A 23,025-nucleotide genomic window follows, 5' to 3' on the forward strand; every position below is an offset into this window, starting at 1 on the left:
GATGTTGATTATTTATGGAGAGCAAGAAAAGACTGAAAATTACTTTCCTTCTAGCAGTTATCACTAACTCAACACACATCTTTCATTCCAAGTTAACATAGGCACTGCAACCAAAGACCATGAAGAAAACCTCCAAGCTCTGCTGTGAGATTGTCCACCAGTACATTCATTTCACAGATCTTAACTCCTAGGGCAAAATGCTGGCCTCGGTGAATTCAGTGGTAAAACTCCACTGGTGCAGGAAGGCAAAGAGTTCTCGAGTAGCCCATGGAAGATCTGTTGAAGTCAGTTACCTCTGCACCAGCTCCTCTTTGAAATGCGAAATTCACCCCCGCTAACACCTCTACGGAAGTGAAATAGTTCAGCTGTTATGGCTGTTTCTGGAGAGTTAGTCCTCTCAACAGCCATGTGTTAGCAATCAATTTGCACATACTCCCTTCAGACTACCCTGATGGCCATATTAGAGTCTAGCACCCAAACACCACAGGATGACACTACACATCTGTGACACATTTGTTTTTCAGAGCTCTTGCTTCATCTAAGCAGATTTTCCCTGCAAACAAGTGCCTGCTCTTACTTGATTTCTCTCCTACCTACATTTCAGAGGAGAGTTCTCTCACTCTCCATATACCATCATACTTTCCCCAGTCCCCAGAGGTGAGACATGCCAGCCATCACAGTTTACCTTCCTGTCTGTTTGTCCACATATCTCAGCCACATCGCACCATGGTTAGCTGTTCAGTACTGCATGGAAGGTGAGTCTTTGGGGTGGGGAAGGGGCTTGCTGCACTCTATTTGGCAGCAAGAAGCCACTCAGGATTCAAAGATACCTGCAAAAGCAAGAACATTTCCATTACTGAAAAGCTCCTTAAAAAAATAAAAGCCTCTCTTGTGATGGTCCCAACACTGAAGGGTCCTCAATGTCACACCCTAGAAGTTAAGGAGAGTGGACAGATAGTTCTTCCTGCCTTCAGATACGACATCTGTTACCTTTTTAGGATGACACCCATCCTCGAGACAATGATTTAATGTTTGAAATGACGTACTTACAGTTTATACATGTGAAGGCAGAAAGGAATCTGACTTTCATGTCAAACTACATCAAAAACAGTGATGTTGACTATTAACATTTATGCCAGTATTCCAAATGGGGGAGAGAAATTCTAATGTTTTTTTGCCAAGGAATCACAGACTAAGCTAGAGTCAACAGTTTAAAACAACTGGCTTGCTGGTTAGTCACAATCTGAATAAAGACTTTCTTCCAAGCTGGAATTAGAAAGCCTTAGTGATTTTGTTTTTTAGTATTCAGAAACAGACTCTACTGAAGAACAGTTTAAGTTTTTTTCCATTCTAACCAAGAGATTCACAAGGGATTTATGAAGATTTTCTTAAAAACAAGGTAGAGTCATCAGGTCACAGATACCGAATTGCCCTCTTTTTGCAAAAAATGTAAATGTTACTGGTCTACAAGAATATAAAGAATTTCCTCATTGTACTACATATAAGGCAAGGTCTTTATATTTATTGTTACAGGACAATCAGCTACAGGGTCTTCTAGTATTTCAGACCAAAAGCACATGAAATTTTTAGCAGTCATTCTCTGGAGGGAAACTTCAAGGTGACTGGAACAGTCCTTTATATGGATAAAAATATGCTTATAATTAGAACAGACTTCTTACATGATCATTTTGCATTTCTTATTCATGTTAGCAGATTGCAGAAAAGATATATATACTTGAAAATACACAGACTATAACTGATGATATTTTAATTCTATATTATAAAGAAACAACCTACATCATCCTATTTAGAACTAGAAAGCTACACTGCCCCCCTTTTCAAAGTCTTTTCAGCCATGGTGAGGTATTCAGTGGTAAACAGGTAAAACCACACACAGAGTTCACTAGTTATTCCCAAGTTTCACAGCAGCACTTGAAGATTATCACACAAGATGTATCAAATGAGGTCATGCAAGAATCTGAGAAGTGAGGAGGTGTCAGACGAAAGGGGTAAGGGCAAACTGGTCTGTGAACTGTCAAAATTGGCCATCTAGAGTTCTAAGCAATTTCTACAGGAGTTTGTGACTGTGACCCTGCTCTTGTTGCAGACAGTACTTTAATAATGGACACTACCTAAGTACACTCAGGCAGGTGGAGACAGCTGCTTTCCCTCCGCTGATAACCAAATCTCCCAGGTGAGTCTCCCCAAAGAGAAACACAGAAGATGCACCTTTTCCCCACATCGCCTGCATACACAGGAGGGAAGGTGCAGACCCTCCACAGAGTTCTGATACACTGTTTTTGTTTCATCAATGTAAGGATAGCTGTACCCTGCCCAGCCTCATACTTAAGCCTACTACCATATAACTGCCTCTGCTCCATTAAAGCAGTGTAAGATCTATGTGGAACCTATCCTGTGCTTGGGTATTATTTCCATATGATTAGGTTTGTGTACCTGGGAACTGGCACTACTTACACTGTCCCGATCTAGGAGAGAGAAAACAGATGTTCTGTTTCTGGGGCTGTTAGTTTAGCTTGCTTGATTGCTCCAATTGGAGTTTTGGGGTTTTGTTTTAAACAATAGCGCTGTTAAAGCTTACTCTATAGGCAGGGACATAGACAAAACTATACCAACCCCTATCAAGATGCTCTCAATTTCATTGCAGGAAACTTTGAACTGCCTTTGGAAACCAGAGCATATTCTCACAGATATTCACATGACACCTCTTTGACTGAAGAATTTAGTAATAAGGTGCAAGTCATATCTTCTTACAAAATTCAGTATGAAGTAATACATGTAACTTTTATGGGAAAACATAAGCATAAATTGCATTAAGTGGGTAGGTAATTAGCAGACCTGGAAAAGGGCTTGCAGGCCCCAAACCTTATCTGTTCTCCCTCCACCCAGTTATGTCAGTCAGTCTAATAAGAGAAACTGCTTCTTCCTACAAATTTTCCCTTGCAGAAACTTGGACCTGTCCTTTTGCTAGAATGCTCTGCTCATTCCCCCCCCATAGAACCCTTTGGGGTTTGTGCAGATGTCCGGATCAAGCCTTACCTTGTCACATTAAAGAGAAAACGAAATTTTCAGTCAACTTGCGCTAATGGGCAGTCCTGAAGACATGGGATACAATGGCCACTGAGTCTCATCCGGGGAAGCAGGGTTTTTTCTAATAAGACTTGTGGATCAGCATCTAGCCAGACTAAACAGAGGATGAAATGAAGGATACTGGGCAGGAAAACAGAGGTTAATGTAAGGGTTTAAACAAGAATGCTTACACTGGAACTTGTGCATGATCTTACACAAGGGTTAGAAGATGGAAACCTGCCTAATTTACAGTGGAGGATAAAAAAGGGGACAGTGTCAATAGTCTCTATTTAGGCTACTTTCCTTCCTTGCCTTGGGCTTGTTTTACACACTTGCAATTAAAAAAAAAAAAAAAAAAGAAATATAATGAAGCTTTTGAAATCAAGCACATGAAACACCCAAGTTTTGCTGCAAACCTTCTGATATTATCATGCTAAGCATAGGACAGAATTCTCAGGCTGTTTAGGGTACCTTTCTGCTCTCACTGTTTTGCTGTGTCCTTCCCTGGGGCCTCACTCAGGCTCTTGATTTACTGAATTAAAGGCAACTGTAATAGTCACAGTGTCAAGATTATTCCTATCAGTCACTGTTCAGTCCAGGTCCTCAGTAAGGTGTTACTAGCAAGGCTGCAAAACCTGAGAGCACAACCTGGAGTATCAGCAGCCTCAACACTTTTATTGTATAAAGAGATACAAAGAAGAAAGCCTCATATCTGAGTTGGCAACCTCAAACTTGGGAGCAATGCTTGAAAAAGAAAGAAGTTTCAAGAGAAGTATCTCAGAAAAGTAGTGATTTCTCTCCCCACACAGTTCACCCACTTCAGTTATCATTACACTGAACTGTGGAACTTTATAACAAAGCAAATAACTGAGTTACAGCAGAAGGGTGGGGGACTTATTTATTTATGCATTTATTTTTTATTACAGGAAGTCCCTGGAATGTAGGCCAGCCAGTTGCTTCAATCTAACAAAACTCTGGTGCACAAATAACCACTGAAAGGCTTTTCAGGATTTCTGAAAGCAACTGTCCTCTACAAGAGTTAGATAACAACAAAGTAGCAGCAGGGAAACATGGCTGGGGTCACTCACTCCAGCCTAATGCATGTCTGCTACTTTGCCATCAAAAATAAGTGACTGCAGTCTTAATCCCTATCCTGGACCTGCATATTGCACAAAGTTGTCCATAAAATTACTCATGTGCATAAGTAGTCCCACATGGTTCAGTGGGTTTCATTACATAAGTGTTAGCAGGGGTCTTAGGTCAGGATACTGCATTCCTTAAACCAGACAGATTCCCACTGAAGTGATTAGGAGTGCTTCATTTGCCAAACAGAAAGAATTCCACAGGTATTTGCTTGAAGTGTGATACAAATTTACTTTGGCCACTTTTCCACCTTACTTTAATGTTTGCAGGGAAAAAAAAACTATTTGAGTGCCCGACTATTACTGACCAAAGCAAATTTCAGCCTTCATTTCAGTTCATGGGTACTAGCACCAGCAGTTTGTGTATGCAGCTACTACCACACACATTAGTTATCTGACCAAATCATAGTGAAGCAACAACTCAAATTTCTGTCTCTCACACACATTTACTGATTTCTGAGAGCATGTGAGATTTTTGTTAATGTCTATGCACACACAATTTGCTGTTTTGCAGCTGAAAGGTGGGCTATATTCAGTGCCAGAGAAATCATTTGGTCCAAGCAGTGAGCAAGAGCTGCAACAGTGAAAAGCAGTAAATTAAGCAGACATTTGCCAAATCAGCAACACAGGATTGAACCTTAGTGCTATTCACTACAAATGGATCTATTGGATTATGGGTCATTAGTTCAACCACTTTTAACAAGTACAACCAAATAGGTATGTTATTAAACATTTATCTTCAGGGGCAGATTTACTGGAGAAGATAAGGAGATTGTGGAGACTCTCCATTAACACTGCCTATTTCAGCATGCATTCCTGTTCTAAGCACCTTTCATTCATAAAAATATCCCAGGAACCCAAAGCATTCTACCGATGTCTGCCTTTACATGCTGGTGGCTACACCCTGGCACTCTCCAGACACTGACCGGGTATTTCGAATACACATTATTTGGTAACCTCTTGCTGTTTTCCCACTCCATGCTGTCAAGACAACAGGTACAAGCTCTTTTGAAAAAATACAAACCATAAGCTGAATTTCCTGATATTCAGTCAGTCCCTAAGGACATGAGCTTGCTTCTAACAGCAAGACACCCAGCGGTTTTTGTTTGAAAACCAGACCAATTATTTGGAAATGTAATTTCTGCCTATTCAGGGTTAATTTAACTCTTACCGGGGGCGTCCACACCTGACCCCTCGCTTTTTCCGACCCTCCCACTGGCTAGAGCAGGAAGGCACAAGGCTAGGAACTGGACCTGCCTGCGGGTCCCGGGCATGACTTAGGAAAAACCTAGACAAATAAAGTCTCCCAGATCTTTTGCAGGTCTTAATCGCGAGTCTCGCACAGGCTCCCCAACCAATCTGTAACACAATGGCACCAATAAAAGTGGCAGAAACCGATCTCCCTTAACAAGAATGGTCTGTCAGGGCGAGGACAGAAATAACATTAGACAAGAAACAGGAACAATTTACCACTTGGCTGTAGAGGGGAACGGATCTTACTAACTGCAGCTGAAATCATCACTGACTTACTAAGAAAAAGGGGAATTAGACACACAAAAGCAGTCTCTCCCCTTTCCCTCAGAGGTCAGTTCGGGTGCTTACAAATTTGTAAGTTGGCTCATGTGCCATTCAGAAGTAAGGAACTAATTAAGCAGGAGAGTGCAGTTTTCACAATCCCGGCCAATTGTCTTAGCTCCTGTAGACACTAACATTTGCACTGCTACAGTTTACACTCTTCCATATTTGTGGTTTCCCTACAGGAAATAAGAAATATTCAAGTTTTCATTTAAAGGTCACATTCCAGAAGAAAATAATCATGGGAGCAAGGATGGCTTGGGAGGCCTTTTGTTGGAAGTTCCAAGCCAGGAGGTTGCAGTTAAAGGCAGAGTGTAATTAGCTACCTTTGCTTACCCTTATTTTGATGGTTTTGTCATTGCCCTGAATGAAGGCTTTATCTTAGATTTAAAAACTGTATTAGTCTTTCTGGGTTTGAAGCTATGAAAGAAGGAAGAAGCTTACTATAATATTCTCAAATTATTTGATTATTGTTAGTCAAGAACTGGAAAATCGGATGATAAACAAATTGATCTGTAAAACAACAAATCTCATTCTACCATAACCCATACATGAATTACAACATCAACAGCTACTTTTGTTATGAAATAATTGTGACAACCAGATCAAACTGAGCACCCATGACTACACGTTTAATCTCTGGAGAGCCAAACTCAGTCCTGACTTTAAGATGGCAGGACCAAGAACCTGAAGTTGCCTTGTCTTCCAAGAGTGGATCTCAGGTCTTTTCATAGCATTCAAATGAGTCAAAATTCACACAAGCTACACTGTTACTCCATTCCAAAAGTCTCAGACCTGTTTTTAAATAGTCACAGAAATACACAAACTGTACGTATTAGCCAGCCTTGTGACGTGAGGGATAGCTACCTGAGAAAGAGAAAAAAGCAAACCAAAACTCAATACCTCAGAATCAACTCTTGAAGTTCCCAAAAAGGTTGCATATTTCATTGCTGAAAAGTGCATTTTCATGGAAGGGTGTTGGCTCTGTTATCAACTGCTATGCCCTTACTAGCTCTTAAAAGTAGAGCAAATGTTAGGAAAGGTTTTATGACTGGATAGGGAAAGACAGGAGACAGACTATTAAAAAAGGTATGGGAAGGAGTTAGCACAGAGCCAAAACAATCTTGCAGCTGCATTACATTATCCCAGTGGGAAGTTGCCAGGCTGGCAGCAAAGTTAAGCTCTATACTCATGAAAGTGAAGCACTGATACCACCAGCTACAACTTGCATTAAATGAGCTTCCCAGACTTTAGTGCCAATCCAGCTCAGTCCTGATCTGCAACAATTTTGCTGTTCCAGCTCTGGGCCTGTTTTATACAAAGACTGCCTGAAGTCAGTCTGAACAAACTACGCATCCAAACCATGTGGTGATTCACTATTAAGTTTCTTTCAAATCATCATGATAACTAGTGAGGATTGCTGTATGTAAGAAACAGCTAGCAGATAGGTACTCTGCAGTCTGCAAGCTGCTACTCATCCCATCACAATCTGATCAGAACACTTAAAAATCTATAACCCCAAAGAGCTCCTGTGTTATTCAGGCTAATTGTTTTATAGTACCACAAATGTACACAGCACTTTCTAAAATACAAAATAGAGACATTATCTTTTTAAGTTGGGAGAGTTTGCATTAACCCAAGATAACAACTTGGAAAGGGAATTTACAGAAATAACTGTGGTAAGAAAGCACATCTTGGAAAAGTTTCATAAAGCAAAGCAGGATCAAGAAGCAGTACAATGGATAAATATCAAAAGGATAGGCTTTGCATAGGGTAAGAGATGGCAGAAAGCCTGAAACTTTTTTCCATGTCCTTGTCCACATGACAGAAGCTTAACGTGCCAACTGAATACTTGCTTTCACCTATCAGTCACCACAGACCTTTCAACACTGTCCAAAACCTGCTGCTTCCGGAGACTGTCAGAATGTGTAGAGACCTTCCCTGCTGATGTAAAAGTGAAGCCATAATGCAAACAGTAGCGTGGAACCAAAGAAACACAACCAACCCACTTTCGGTTCTTTACTGTTTCACAGGGATGCAGGCTATGTTGCTAGTTTACAGCTGTACAGCTCCTCCAGGTTACACAAGCTCTCAGGGAGGAACAGATGTCACAATAGTAAAAATTTCAGTGCCATTTAATTCAAAGCACTTTATAAATGTTAACAAAAACAAACCCTGAGCTATAAAAGCAAATTACAGATGGGATCACCTCACTAGCTGCCTCTGCCCTGCAAAATTGCAGCTAATGGTTCACAACAACATTATAACACCATCCAAAGACAAGAAAAGAACTGGCTATCAGACCACATTCAGGAGTTAGCTTTTAATATTTGCAGTTATGAGAACTATTTCTGACAATATTTTAGATATTAAATAGCATTCGTTATAGATCATGGCTCTGAAATTCTTCTGGTCATCTTCACAGAAAACTCCAGTCTTTGGAGGCAGCCATCCAGAAGAAAGCAGAACCTCAGAACTTTAGAAACACAGAGACAGTCTGGTTGGGTTTTGCATGTGCCATTTGTGTGTGTTATTTACTATGCTGTCATATACCTTTATGACCAACTGAACTTGACAACTGAAGAAAAGAGAAGTTTTTGGTTATAATAACCAAACAGCAAAACCAACACACACAGAGCACAGATGGTTATTTTTTTCCCAGTAACTAGTGGGCTGGATAACACATTTCCAACTAGCAGAGCAACTAGGATAAAACAGCTCTCATGAGATAAGAGGTTACACTTAAGAAACTGTACAAATCTTCTGTTCATTGCCCATGTCCTGACCAGACAGTGGCACTTACAGCCAGACAGAAATCAGTTCCTTCACAGACAGCTGTGAAGCTTTATCGGCCTTATCTGAACTTTCAGATAAAGATGTAGAACAACGATAAACAAACATACCAAAGTTGGAAAGAGGTAATATCTCAGTGCTTAATTTCCAAACTAAAGTTTTGCTAGCTTGAGATATATTAGAAATGCCAGAAATTTACCTTTGGTTTGTTTAAAACAAACAGTCTACCCTATGCTGAGAGGAACATAATTAAAGACCTTATGCAAGGGATTTTATAGTTTGAGGACACAGTAAAACTTCCATAAGCAGAAGTCTACTCTTATAGATCTTACTGTAGAAGCAGTGTTGAAGATGACAGTCAGGAATCTTCAAAAAAACAATTTGATACAAGTTCAGAGAAATGGGAAAGTCAACTTAAGTCCTCAGCCTGCACTGTGTCCTCCCACAAACACATAACACTATCATGCAGTTACAGAGTTGCATCTGCCACCAGAACTATTAATACTTAGCACTTTCAGAATACAAAGAACAATACAAAACCCAGTTTATGTAGTCTAAACATACGGTTAATATTCCTGTAGGGAAAAAAAAGTCCAAATTGAAGAACACATTGCATTGACCCACTACTGCTGTTCTTGGTATTTCTGATCTTTGAACAGTCTAGTAACTCTAGGCTAGAGTTAACACATCCTCTTTAAGTTAATAATTCCTTTGGTTATAGTTTCACACTGCCTCCAGATTTGAGTAGGTATTTCATCACATTGGCCTACATTAAGTATTTTTTCCACAGCCCTTTAAAATACAAAAACAGGGCTTCGTTTTGATTAGATTACTCCGGAGTACAGTTCCATGGAAGTGGATCCATTTTGCAAACACAGAAGATGTGGAGTCCCTTCACATTAGTTTCCTGTGACATGTTGAAACTACTGCCCTTTAAGGGTCAAATGCAAATACACTTCTTTATTAAACATACTGATGATGGTGTTCTGGATTACATCTTCCCGACTTGAGCTCTATCCTCTCTTCCAATAGAAAATCCCCACAAAGATGCAGAATTATCTAAACAAATGATTTTAAGATTGCTCTTAAGAACAAATAGTGAACATCTATTTGCAGGCAAAGAAGGCTCCCAGTTGTTTCGCTGTATTTTCATCTTTCCCTCAACAACTTTAGCATTTACAATAGACACTAATCTCTTTTCTTTTGCTAGGTTCTATATGGATGCAGAAATTCTGTCTCAAAAGTATCCAGGCAAAATGCAGTAGCACTGGGGGGAGAATTTGTTGGAAAAATGCCATCTGTATTTGTGGAGCTCTATAAACGAAGATATCACCAATCTGATACACTGTAGGTCAACTCTTCCTTTCTTTAGTGTTCACTTTTCAGCAACTGAAATCACAAGGCATGAAGTCAATAGATATTTAAACTGTTTAAATAGCACCAAGGATAAAGGTCATGCTTCTGATGTGATTTATCTTCACAGGAACCCACCCAAATCTTGCAAACCACTGCCTTGGAGATAGGAGATTCTGGGGGTTGTATAGATAAGAGGCTGGTATATCCAAACTAGAGATAGCTTTTTCCAGAGTGTTTAAATAGTTTAGCTCAAGGTCTTAGGTAAAAACAAACAAACAAACAAACCAAAAAAACCACCAAAGTGATATACTCAGGAAAAAGTTGTGGAGAGTTGCTCTGTCCTGTGCTAGTTGAGAGGCTGGTGTTGTCCCAGGCCTGTCATAGTATAGGAAATCAGCAGTCAGGTCTTCCAGCCGCTGCTGCATCATACTCCTCGCTTTGTTTCTAAGGTGAGAATAATTCTTTGGTGTCCTAGTAGTTTCTCCCAGCCTACAAATGTAGGAGACAGCTTACCCCTTTGCAAACCTCAAGTGCAGTTCAGTGAGCAAGGCTGAAGAGCTGAAAATGCCAAGGTATCCTAGGTATCCCACATGACCATCTTTCCCCAAATTACCAACACTCTCCCTGCTTCCCTTATGCCAGACCTAGCATTTTCCTAGCATTTCCATAAGCTTGCTCATCCAACTGCAAACTAGCCCGGAAAACACAAATAAATACCCTTTTGACAAAGTAGCAAACTGGATCTCTCAGTCAAAGGCCAGTCAAACATGAAAACTGATGCCAGTGAGAAAAGGGAGAAGGGAAAGCATGTGGCTCCCCCTGAACATCTTGGGAATCCAGTTCCTAAAGAGGCAGCAAAAATAGGCAACTCTAGCACCATCGCTGCACAGCCACATGCAAATATCTCAGAAAACTACTTGGGAAGTAATAAAGAAAGTGGGGAAATCAGACAAACTTAGAGAGGAAGGGAAGTATCTCCCTGAGTTTCTGTGTGCATTATTATACACATATGAAAAACAACTGTTCATGTGACTTTAAAAAGTTTTGACCACTTTTGTGAGTTCTTCCACCCCCCCCCCCCCCCCCCCCCAAAAAAAATCATATTTGTCTCAAGTTTACTGTATGGAACAGAACTCCAGCTTGTGTAACAGACAGCAACAGAACAATTAAAAAATTCTACCTGAGGCCAGTTCTGTTCAGCAACCAGGGAAGAGGAAGAGAGCTAATTAAAACCATGTTCTCCAAATTCAGAAGTGGTTAGTTGCACATACCAGACAGAACATAGTATCTGTCACAGCTGACTGGCCTCAAAACAGAGGAGGGAGCAGGGGAGGTGAATGTAGTTACAACAAAAGACAGTCTAAAGGAACGAGTGATTTGAGAGCTACTAGAATCACAGGTATTTGTGCATGGGTGAAAAGTAGACGTGGAGCTAAGGTAGATATTAAGTGCACATTCATGCAATCCTGGCACAGATAAACCTGACGATATAATTGGTAGTTTTGCCTGTTTTCTTTGAGATCAGTGTCTCAGTAATTCATTAAGTTCTCTTCACCAGTCAGGCCAGACAAGAATTTCACATTAATTAGCTGCAGGCGTAAACCTGCAAAGGGGCATTTTGCATCTCAGAGACCACCTTGCAGGAGGGAGTAGCAGGTATCTTTTGAGAACAAACATGGGGACCATTACTGTTCAGTTTTAAAATTTTCCCTGCATTGCCCAAATCTCTGTAGACTGCAGCAGCTATCATTTTTGCTTCTACAGCAGTCAGAAAGTTCTTGAATCATTAACATGGGAATATCAGCATTGCCATTACTCTCAGACATTTCTTTCTTCACTTTCCAATGTTTTCTCTGTGTTATCTGTCATTACCTTGTTTTCTCATTTTCCTTTTCATTAAAGATTATTATTCAAGGGAGGAAATGCAGCACAGTCTGAGAATTCATTCAGCATGAATGGAGACACATGCATTTGGTATAGTGACTTAAACAGAGGACTGGGAACCATGCTGTTTGTAAGAGCTAGCCTAACAGTCTCCTTCTTGGTCTTTGTGCAAGTCATTTAAGGTCAAATACTTTTTTGCCTTCCCACAGCCAAAAGTTCAGTTGGGGTCAATTCCTTTGGACAGAAGAAAGGGTTACCCCACTAACACTGATGCTCCAACTTGTATGTAGTTAGTGTCCTTGTGTGAAGGGCTTATCCTCACCACAGTTACAGCGCTGCAGCTCAAATATTTTGTTATTACATCAGTGCATAGCACGGCTTTACAAACACCAAAGGCAGGGACAAACTGTGTACACTACATCATCTGGTCACAGCAAAATTTGACTTGGATGAGAGCCTACTCCCAGCATGACTGAAATAAAGAACATGCTTTTTTCCCCAGTCTGCTCTAGCTGCAAACTGGTGTGTTTGCAAACATCACATAAAGCAGTCCCCAGCAATAACTAATGCTGACTGGTTCACTACAGTCATCCCATGAAGGCAAGTCACCGCGGTCAATATCCAGTCAGATTTCATCTCCTTCAGTCTCATGGCATTGGAATTACGGAGAAATTCCCATAGAATGGGGCTCTGCAATGAACAATGTTTGTGGACTCGGGGTACAGTCCCCCATGAGAACTCCAGCCTTCCCACCATGTTGCTACATCTTATCTGAACACAGGACAGACAGAGCAGCAATGCTTCTTTCAGCCTGCTTTAGTTCTCCAACTAGATAGTTTTCATTTGCTTAATAATGGAATTGGGAAAAATACAGTAATTCACTTTAGCATTAATATGTTTATGCTTATTTTTCTTTCTATCACACAAAAGAGCAGAGCCAAACAAAACAGATAGTTCTCAGGAAATGAGCGAGTTAAAAGTAAGTTATGTGAAATTTAGTCTAATTCCTGTGGCACCATTTTTTGGGTGCATGGACCTACAGCTAATTTCTCCCTCATTTTACCCTAGGAAACAGGAGCAGTGTTGCTGAATTCAGAGACACAAGGCCAGGATAGTCTCTCTCTGGAAGCTTCAGATTATGCAGGATAAACAGACTTCAATTGGACTTTGGTTCTCTGCTGCATTCCTATGACATACCATGGATACCTGAAGCAGAACAGCAAGGTAACATCAAGTCTGTGAAAGGTGTAAGACTCACAATCAGTTCCTACCATTTATATGCAAGATGGAACATTTTCAGAGCAATAGGGGTGAAAGAATTTTCTTAGTAAAATGAATAGATCAAGTATGGATTAGACTGAATTAGAAAGACTTTTGTTCCCTAATCCCCTTTTCCCCCCAGATATTAGCTGCACTGTTCAGGTTAAGAAAAAAGCAAACAAACAACAAAACAACAACCCAGCTTCCAAAGCTTCTCCAACAGTCAGGTTTCTCTATCCAAAATTTCTTGACAAGAATTCTAACCAAACTGAGGGTTATCCCAGTACCTTACACTTTCAGTTCACAGTTTCAAAACATGGCAAATGTCAGAACAGCCACAAAAAAACCCAAACAAAACCAGAGCAATTCCTACCTGCCCTCCCTCCTTTATTGCTTCTCCTTGTTCTCATTCTGATGCTACATTGCCTCTTCCATATATGCCAGCAAAAGCATTTGCTTGAATGGATTTGCGCTTGAAACTAACCAAGTCAAAAAAGAGAAGGTTAGTAAACCCCAATGCAACTCACTAAAAAGCCATACAAGTCTTTTGGCCAGGCTCAAGTACATTGTATTTTAGCAAGTGTCAGCTGTAAAATATTAATGAAATAGCTCTCAGAGTTATACTGAAACTCCCTACATACCCAACGCTGTATTGAGAACTCAAATACAGGGACTTTTGAAAACATACTATTTTCCTCCCTTCTAAAAAAGTAAGCAGAATCAGTGTTGTCACCTCCATGAACAAAGGCAGAATCCTACTAAACATCACCCTTTGCAGTAGTCAACAGGAAGAAGTCTGGGTACAAGTTTAGAGGGCATTGGCTATCTGGCATTCACTCACCACACAGGCATTAAGCAGAATGTGATTTACTTCACTTTCAAAGCTGAACGAATTGCCACAGAGAAAGGCACCATTACCGGGCATTAAAAATATCCAAACAAAGGGGAGCACAGAGCATTTGGTGCATTGTAAATTCATATTCCAACATATTGCCATATTGCATGCTAACTCTCCTGTACAGACAAGCCCTTAGACTAATAGGCACCTGGGAGTCTTCAAGTCTGAGTGCCCAATAAATAAAAAGGTTATTTTACAATTTTTTTATTGGTGCTCTGGAACCTAGCTCTGATGTCCCTACTCAGACAATACTTCCATTGAAATCAAGTCTTGGTCTATTATTAAATACCATTTCTTTTACAGCTGCAAGCTTTCCAGGTTAGAGGATAGGGATTTCATATCAAGCCAAAGCACTAATCTCAGTCCAAAGGGGATTGTGCAGGTATTTATTTTGATTTTATATAGCTACCCAGATACTGCTGCATTCAACAGACTTGCACTGATACCTAAGTGACATAACTCCCCTCTCAGCTACCAACTTCCAACTCAAACTCAAAACAAAAATCCAAATTCAAATTTAATATCATTTTAAAAAGCTGATCCACATTCAAACTTCTTTGGAACTAAGAAGTTTGAAAATCATTAACACAGTCTTCAGTTCTGGTTTCCCAAGCTTTGTAATCATAATGAACTCTTCAGAGCAGAAAACGGTGTATGTTTGAAAGCTCTACGGCACAGAGTTCACATAGTTCCTCAAGTTATTTTGAGCTGCTTCAACCAACCACTGCAGCAATCTCCCATACTGACAGACAAGTCTTGAGTAGTCTACTGAACTCAGTGAAACACCATTAGATATTAAGTTAACTCATTGCTAGAAGTTCACAACCCAATTTATCGATCCCTCAATCACAGCAAGCTTCCTGTTTCAGGTAACATAGCCACTCATAGCAGGCACTACTAGGAATTATATGCAATTCTGTGCATCTGCGAGGAAGTGACTGTAGAGGTGAGCCCTAGGCTGACAAAGCAGACTGGCCAGCATTTGCTTGTTAGCTCTATCTGCAAGAAGTTGCTCAGATTCTGACACAAGAGCGTGTTTCTCCTCTTGAGGTACCCATCCAGCACATGAAGAAAACTATCACATCCATGCTATTTTAACTTCCTTCCTGCTACACTTTCTGCTTTTTTAGAATGATGAGTCAATGACAAACATTTTTCTTCTAGGCAGTCCACTCACATACAGTGGTGGTCATGGAAAGTTTGACAACTTTATCTTCTTTCTCAGCTACTTACAGCCTTGACTCCATTACTTTGAAGTCAGCTTGGATTTGGTTGTAATGAAGTGCAGACATCAGTGACTCAGGCTTAGTGTGTCACCTGCATTTGTTATCTTGGAGCAGACAATTTAATCAATTATACTTTTTTTGTCTACGCACAAGAATAAGACAAAAATGCTGATCAGCATTTCACAAGGTTGTTCCTTTGCTGCTTGCAGGCCATTTAACATCTGATAGACCATATAAAAAGGTCTTCCCAGGGGCTTAGAATGTTTGGGTTGTTCTTTTTATAGTGCAGAAGGTCATTAATGAGCAAGCGAAAGCAGTGTGGAAATAGCTAGACAAGTCTTGTTGAGTTAATAAGAAACTATCATTCTGCTTCAGCACTTTCTCATTAAGCCTAGCAATGTTCAGTCTAAGGAGACTGATGGCACAAATCTATTTTAATGCTCAATTTAATTCTCAAGACTTAAGTCAGGGCAAGTTTACCCTTCCTTTTGTTTTGTTTTGGTTTTTTTTTTTTTTTTTCCTTTCATTGCTTTTTCAATTCAGGAATTTCTGAGGAAAAACACGACATTCATTTTTACAGATCAGCTCAAAAGCTGAAATTCAGATACTTAAAAAAAAGAGCTAGATGCACCTTGACTTCCTGAACAGAAGTCCTCCTGGTCTTATAGAACAGTCTATAAAGCTAGTCACCATATTATCATATTTTGCATGTTTTCCTGGACTAGAGTCTTACAAAAGCACTGTTGTTGGGTTTAAGTGTCACACGGAAAGTAATTTGCCACTGCTTAAATAAGAGCAAGCCTTTAACAGTCTTAAGCACAAAGACAATGAATACAGAAAGGCATTTCTTGCTGAGAACTGCATTTATTAAAGCTTTATTAACTCTTCAGCTACTGTCCCACATGCTACTTAGGTTTGGTGCTTCTGACCAGACTGAGTTCATTTGCCTTTGCTCTTGCCAGGTGTCATTCCACAGAGGATCAGTTACCTGTTTTTCAGAGCTTTTGTGGCAAGATCCAAATACTTTCTCTTAAGCAGCTGTTACTGCTGTGCTTACTATTCCAAGCAAATGACTTAGTACAGCTTAGCATCACACAGATCACAAGGAAATGCAGCTCAAATGCTTAAACTTATGCAACGTTGACCTCCATGTCACACTGACATTCCCATCAGCCTTGTCACACAATTCATTTAAGTGAAGATATGAGGTAAAACATAACATCCTTGTATAACATCCTTGTAGGCCAGTTGTAGATGCCTGGCCCCTGCACTGTCAGTCTCTATGAGCCATCACCCTGGATCATGCACAGAAAGCCACAGTGGCACTGAGGTAGCATTTGCTAACTTAGAACTACTGTCAGTCATACAGAAGTCCAAGAGAAGAGGGAAGGAACAGATTAGAGCGAAGTTCAACAAAGGAAACTGATGGAAAAGAACCACATGTTCCCTTTTGTACTTTACATGTACAAAATCTTCATGTGTGCATTCAGGCCAAAACTGTTAACACTGAGCAATACCAGTTCTCTCCTGCTGTTTTTAACACTAAAGAAAACAGTGCAGTGCATTAGTGAGGGAGTTCATTCTCTTATCTGTTATTCTCCAGCATTTGTTAGCTAAACCTCTTAACTCTCCTGGCTACCTATTGCTCACACCAGGGAAGTTCCTAAAGAACACCTTTTCACACAGCATGGGTTTCATCTCATAGTTGATTTCTCTTTTCTGAGCTCTACACATAAGGAATTTCTTGTTAGTAAGCCAGTAACGACTGCACATCCCAGCTCTGAAAACTCCCTCTAGAGCTGTTTCCACAGAACTCATTTTTATGTTAGTTTCTTTTCCTTTTCTTCTCCTTACAACAACCTTCCAAAAAGTCCCTAGATCTTTCAAGGCAAAGTAGTACTTCCTGCAGTGCAGATACTGTGGTAAGAAGCTGAAGTTGCTGAAGGTTTGAAATCTCGAATCATTAAGGTCATACAAAGGTGAAAAGCACTTAAAGGACTGAAAAAGAGGTGAGAAAGATAAGATGCATCCCACCACACCAAAAATATTGCAGGATTACAGTAATGTAAACAAATGGGTTTCATTATAGGCCATCCTGTTTTTGTAGGATACTTCAGAAACCCACTCATCTGAGATAACTTGAGATAAACCTCCCCTTATTGTAATTCCACAAGTGCTTCCCACTATCATTCATTGTTGCAGGAACAGCACAAGACAACTGCAGTTTTTCCCTCCCAAGTATGCTTTTTGCCAGCTGAGCCCTGGCAGCTTTCTCAGTACTAGCACTCTTGACATTAGTGCAGCTGCCAGGGAAGAGAAGGAAGACTTCAGTTAAATGTACAGTATATGCCCCCCACTACCTTAAATCAAAATTAAGGCTAGTGTTGGAATCATGCTTAGCATGATTATTCATGCTTCATCTCTGTGAAGACATAATGGACAACAGCATGAGACCACAGAAGCAGCAGCATGGACTGGTGGAACTAGGAAGTACATACTTGGAAGTAATGGCTTTATAGTCAGAAAAAGTGATTTTTTTTTAAACTGCATTTTTTTTGGTGAGGGAGAAGGGAACAGCAAGGCAGCAGAAACATCGCCACTAAGACCAGTAAGAACTAAACATGGAGAGTAGCAAGTATGCATTCTTTGATTATCTTTCTGTGACATACAGTAATTCAAGCTTACCACAATATGAAATAATAAGAAATAAGCCTCTAAGAAACAGTAGCAAAAATTCACATAAGGCTTAAGAGCTTCTGAAGGATCAAACAGAAATGAAAAAAGAAAAAAAAAAAAAAGAAAAAAAAAGAAAAAGAACAACAGTCTCAGGATGTTTCCCTTTTTGGGGGTTCTTGTTGGAAGAAAGATATTTAAAGACTTCTCTCCATTTTGATATTTGCATAGACTGCATTATACAGGTTTGGCTTTTCTTAGTATATACTACTGACTCTGGATACCTAAAGTAGATCTCCTAAATTCAGCATTTCCTACTTAAAGAAGGAATCTGTTTGGCAAAAGGTGGTTTCCTTGCTCTTCTACCTGTATTTCAACTTTCAGTGACAATTGTGAGGTACATCAGCAAAACTTTTCTTGCTGCCATTGCTGCTTCCCTCTTGCTGTCTCATCAGGGCTGGCCTGAGGTCATACAGGGCTCTACATGCCAGCATCACATACAAGCTGATAGCTAACTTCTTCCTCAATTATGATTAAGTCAGTATAATCAGCCAGCAGGGGGGAACTATGCAGGCGTTGCCTCCTTTCTGGAGACAAAAAGATACTGGAGCTTTTCTACCCCAGGCGAGAAATGAGAAGTGTGAGATATGATTTGTGATGAAATTCAGAACCATGCAAAAGTTGCCTGGTTTCAGATTTCATTACCCCCACACTGGAAAGGTTTGGCAAGGTAAGAGATCCTCCTCTAATTAAGGACACATCAAGAATTCCTGAAGTTTCCAGCACACAAGGGGAGAAGCTGCAACTCCAGTAAAGTCTTACGCTGAGATTCGTTCAAGCTCTGAAGTTCTACAGGGTTTTGCTCATGGGCCAAGAAGCTGCCAAGCAACTACACATGCCCCAACAGAAAGTAAACACACCCATTTCAGCTTTGCAAATGGTCAGGGTAACAGAACACCTGGGAATGCTGTGTTCCTTCTTGGGCTTGCAGTATTGGTCTTACAGTCAAATTAAGACTGGTGCACACTCAGAAATAAGATCAGAACAAGATGAAAGCAAATCCCCCACATGCAGGATGAATCATTTCCAACAGTGCTGACAATACTGTAAGTCTCAACAGCAACTGACAACTTCAAGAACAGTTCATGCTGTTACACTGAATTTGATCCCCAACGCATTTGATGTCAGGTCCGAGACCTGTGATTACATATTTAGGCGGGATTCCCACCTCCCTCAGGCCTTTCCTGACCAACATCCCATGGCACATGAGATTGCCCCCACTCTATAAGCTCTTTTGAGACAAGCTCTGCACATACCCTAGGTAAGTCATTAAAGGCTATACACTGAAGGAAGCATAAAAAAGCAGAAACATTTACTGTTAGGTGATCCTTATGCAACTCTGCCCAGATTGGTGGGGGTTGGGAGGAAGGAAGGGCAGTTTTAGGAGAGGAAGATCCTTCTCTACAAGATTTCTTTTATCGGCTTAAAAATTTCTGAAAGCTTTTACGGTAACACACATCAATGTCGTGCCCTGACAGCAAATAGTACCATCCATATGGCTTTTCACACATCTTTGAAACAATGGCTCTCTCTACTGGTGCCTTAACATCCTATCCCACAGAAAAGCACTGAATATCCAACAGCAGAACAGCCTATTTTTTATCAGGAAAATCTTGCTCCTTCCTCTCCAGGCCTGAGGTTCATTCTTTTTGTAGGTGTTTCCTAAGTACTGTCCTTACATATGCATTGGAAAGACAATTCTCCTACTGCTAAAGAATTGCTCACTTCTACAGTACAATATCTAGCACTTTCACACTGATGCTAGCAATAAAGCTGTCTCCTGGGGCTTTGTCAGGAGGAGAGATAGATCCCAGGTTACAGATCCTCTTGCCTTTTTTTATTATTAATTTACCCAGCAGTGAAGTCTGATAACTGACAGCACCAGTGTCGATCCAGCAGCTTCAGTCTGGCTCATAGGTCTCCTGCAAACTTTTAGTTTAATTTAAAAAAACAATCCCTCTACTACTGCTGTTTGATATAGGGCTTCAGGAGACCTTCTACCTATCTTATAATCTGAATGCCCAATAATGGTTCAGAGATTCAGAAGTACAGCTGAACCTCAAATTTTCAATTCTAAAATGCTACCTAAAACTACCCCAAAAAGGGGAAAACTTAGTCATTCCCCCACCTGTACTATTATAACTTTTGCCTTTAGAAAGTCTTTACACTTAACCTGTTCGGAGAGTTATTTCGGGTTTTGCTTTGTCCCTCAATTCCCAACTAATTGAAGCATGTAACCACTAGTTCTTATTTAATCCTTATTAAGACATATTAAATTATTCTTTTTTACCACCCTATACATTGAGAAAGAATACAGTTGATAGGACTATCAGAAATCCATTACTCGAACCAGAAGAGACTGAAGCACCAAGTTCCAAATTTCTCTTGGAGTGGAGTTAAACATAATCACTTCCTGCCCCCACATCCCCAGAATCAAATTTAGAACTAAAGCTATTCTCTCATCCTATGGTTTGGCCACTTATTTACTGAGACCAATGTCACTGCACAGCTGAACACTGAACAGCTGCAGCACAGATGTTCAGCAAGGAAAATTACTGTGCACAAATCTGAGCCTGGCCTAACCTGACCAAGAGTTGATCTTCACTTTTACAGATCCAGACAAGCAAATGGATGGAAAACCTGAATGCGGTATTATACAAATGGAAACCTGCCTTGACCATACAACAAAGTTTAGTAAAGAGATGTAAGTTTACACAGAAACAGCAGGTTTTGAAATTTTAGCTTTAATTTCTGAGAGACTCAGACTAGGTTTCCACTTTCTTTCTATTTTAGTCAGGCATCTTAATTGTGTTATTGTCTATCACATTGTCTAACAGAGTGAAGCATCAGAGTGGAATTTCTCAGCAACCATACCCCAACAATAGATGCCTCTAAGAGCCATATTCATAGCAAGAAAAGACAGTCACTGCCTCCTATTTATACAGTCAGAAACAGATCCCTTGTCAGAGTCCTCAGATTGAGACCTTTGACTGCTACAGCAGCTTTTAGGGTGTTTTGATGAGATCTCTCAAAACTACGACTAAATACAAATAAAAGGCTACACAAAGTTTACGGCTGAGGTGTAAACCAGTTCATTCAAATTAAACATATAACCATGCTCTCCAGTTGTCAGACTCTAGAGGTAAACTAACAAGTCAAATAGAAAATGTATGCCAGAAACAAGCTGCATGGTGACACTGCAGGAAATTTAAACAGGTGAAGTTCCACAGGCTTCCTGCTACTTGATGACACGGGGTAACTACAAATTAGTCTAAAATAGCCAGTTCAACCAGGTTTATGACTTCTCTGTGTAGTGAGGTGATGCTAAGTACTAGAGATGCTGGAAACAAGGGGAGAAATGAAGAATGGGTTTGACTGAAGAATCGGATTGTAAATTAGTAACTTCAAGGAAGTCAGGCTTTGTTAGCAACTATAGAGATAAGGAAATGGCTAAGATAAGAACCGGCCACAACCTGCTTGGTGGTTACTGATGTGACAACAATCCTAAAATTAAGTGATAAAGAGGAAGATGATGAAGAAATAATCACCAGGGTCCCAAAGCCCACTACCACATTTTAGTACACATGCAGGAGGAATTCTGTAAGTATGATGTAACGTGTAAGTATCTCAATGAACGTGTATGTTTAAGGACAATATAATCACAACCTGGTTGATGCCCAGACGAGACATGCCAGGAGGAGCTATCCCCCGTGTCTCCCGGAGCTGTACTAAAGAATACCTGCTTGTTAACTTAAACTTTGTTGGCAAGTTCCTGGAGATTTCTCAAATTCAGAAAACGTACTTAAACACGGATTGTTCTCTATAACTCCCTATACTGGCCTGGACAAATCTTTCAGCATTTATTTACAGTAGATGCCAATGGAGAGGGTCTTCAGTGGAATTTACTCCAAATGGCCTCAAAGCAGAATCAGTTTTTAAGCCAAAATGAAAACAAACCTAAAATATACAAGTACGATTATTTTTTCCTTCTATCTCACCTAAAATAAGTTGTTTTATACAGAACCTGTGTTCAGCCAAATGTAATAGTTATTACTTTCCATGCTCAGAATGGAAATTGTCTTTTCCCCTCACCCCCCATTACTCTGATATTGTGGCAACAGCAATACCCCAGAGAGTCACAGAATCATTTAGGTTGGAAAAGATCTTGAAGATCAAGTCCAACCATTAAGCTAACAATTAAAACCAGCACAAAACTATGTTCCTAAGTGCCATATCTACATGCCATGACAGGGCTCACTTTTATAGAAAATCCTTACATTCAGACCACACCTCTCCATCAACTTCCTGTTCTAGACCAATCTACACCAAGAAGCAAAATGAAGCCTCTTGGTTTTAATTTAATTATGCTGTTGATTTTTGAAAATAAAAATCAGACTACAAGTTTCTAAAATACCTCAGGAACTTTAAATGACAAGTGTTACAGAAATGAAACTTCAATTAATAAAACATTCACCATTATTAAATACGCAAGGGAGCTGCAAATGAATCTTTGGATCTTCATTGCAGCATGAGAGAGAATGGGACCCACTTTCCTCAGTAATGAGGAGACAGGTGATCTCCAATGAGAGTGGCAGCTACCTGCTAGGGCCATTACAGTTTTGCAAGCTGTTCATTATATAATACTTACAAATTATGCTGAAGAGTTTCAGGGCCTACAGATGTTCAAAACATGGGAAGAGGTTAACACAGGAGTGAAACCAAGCCTCAAGATTTTTATTCACCTTCCCAAAGTTTGCATGGCCTTTTTTGGGGGGTTTTTTTGTTTGTTTGGGGTTTTTTGTTTATTTCTTTGGTGGTTTGGTTTGGTTTTGTTTTTTTTTTTTTGTGAGTGTGGTTTTTTTGTTTGTTTTGGGTTTTGTCTGTTTTTTTTAAATGGAATCAAATATAAAATTTGATCCTGAATTTTCTTGTTGTTCTCTCCCATCTCACAATTCTTAAAAGACAGGATATAAAGCCTGAATCTGGATCAAGAGTTTTGAGATCTCCCAGCCATCAGGAAATGCAGGAGGAGACATCTGGAGTAAACCCAAGTAACTCTGAGAAGTAGCAT

General features: G+C 40.0%; 1 protein-coding gene across 1 annotated transcript in view; it reads right to left on the reverse strand.

The window, feature by feature from the left end:
* ALS2 (alsin Rho guanine nucleotide exchange factor ALS2) overlaps positions 1 to 17,921 on the reverse strand; it is a 220,606-nt gene extending 202,685 nt beyond the window's left edge. The window contains exons 1-2 of the mRNA XM_061377805.1: positions 17,907 to 17,921; positions 686 to 830 (exon numbers count right to left, since the gene is read on the reverse strand). The gene's annotated coding sequence lies outside the window, so the exon portion shown is untranslated. The remainder of the gene's footprint in view (positions 1 to 685; positions 831 to 17,906) is intronic.
* Positions 17,922 to 23,025: the final 5,104 nt, after the last annotated feature.

The sequence above is a fragment of the Neopsephotus bourkii genome, unplaced genomic scaffold (genome assembly GCF_033783945.1).
Source record: "Neopsephotus bourkii isolate Nb327-2 ecotype Australia unplaced genomic scaffold, CSIRO-AGI_Nbou_v1 NB_196, whole genome shotgun sequence".
In the NCBI taxonomy this organism is placed as follows: domain Eukaryota; kingdom Metazoa; phylum Chordata; class Aves; order Psittaciformes; family Psittacidae; genus Neopsephotus; species Neopsephotus bourkii.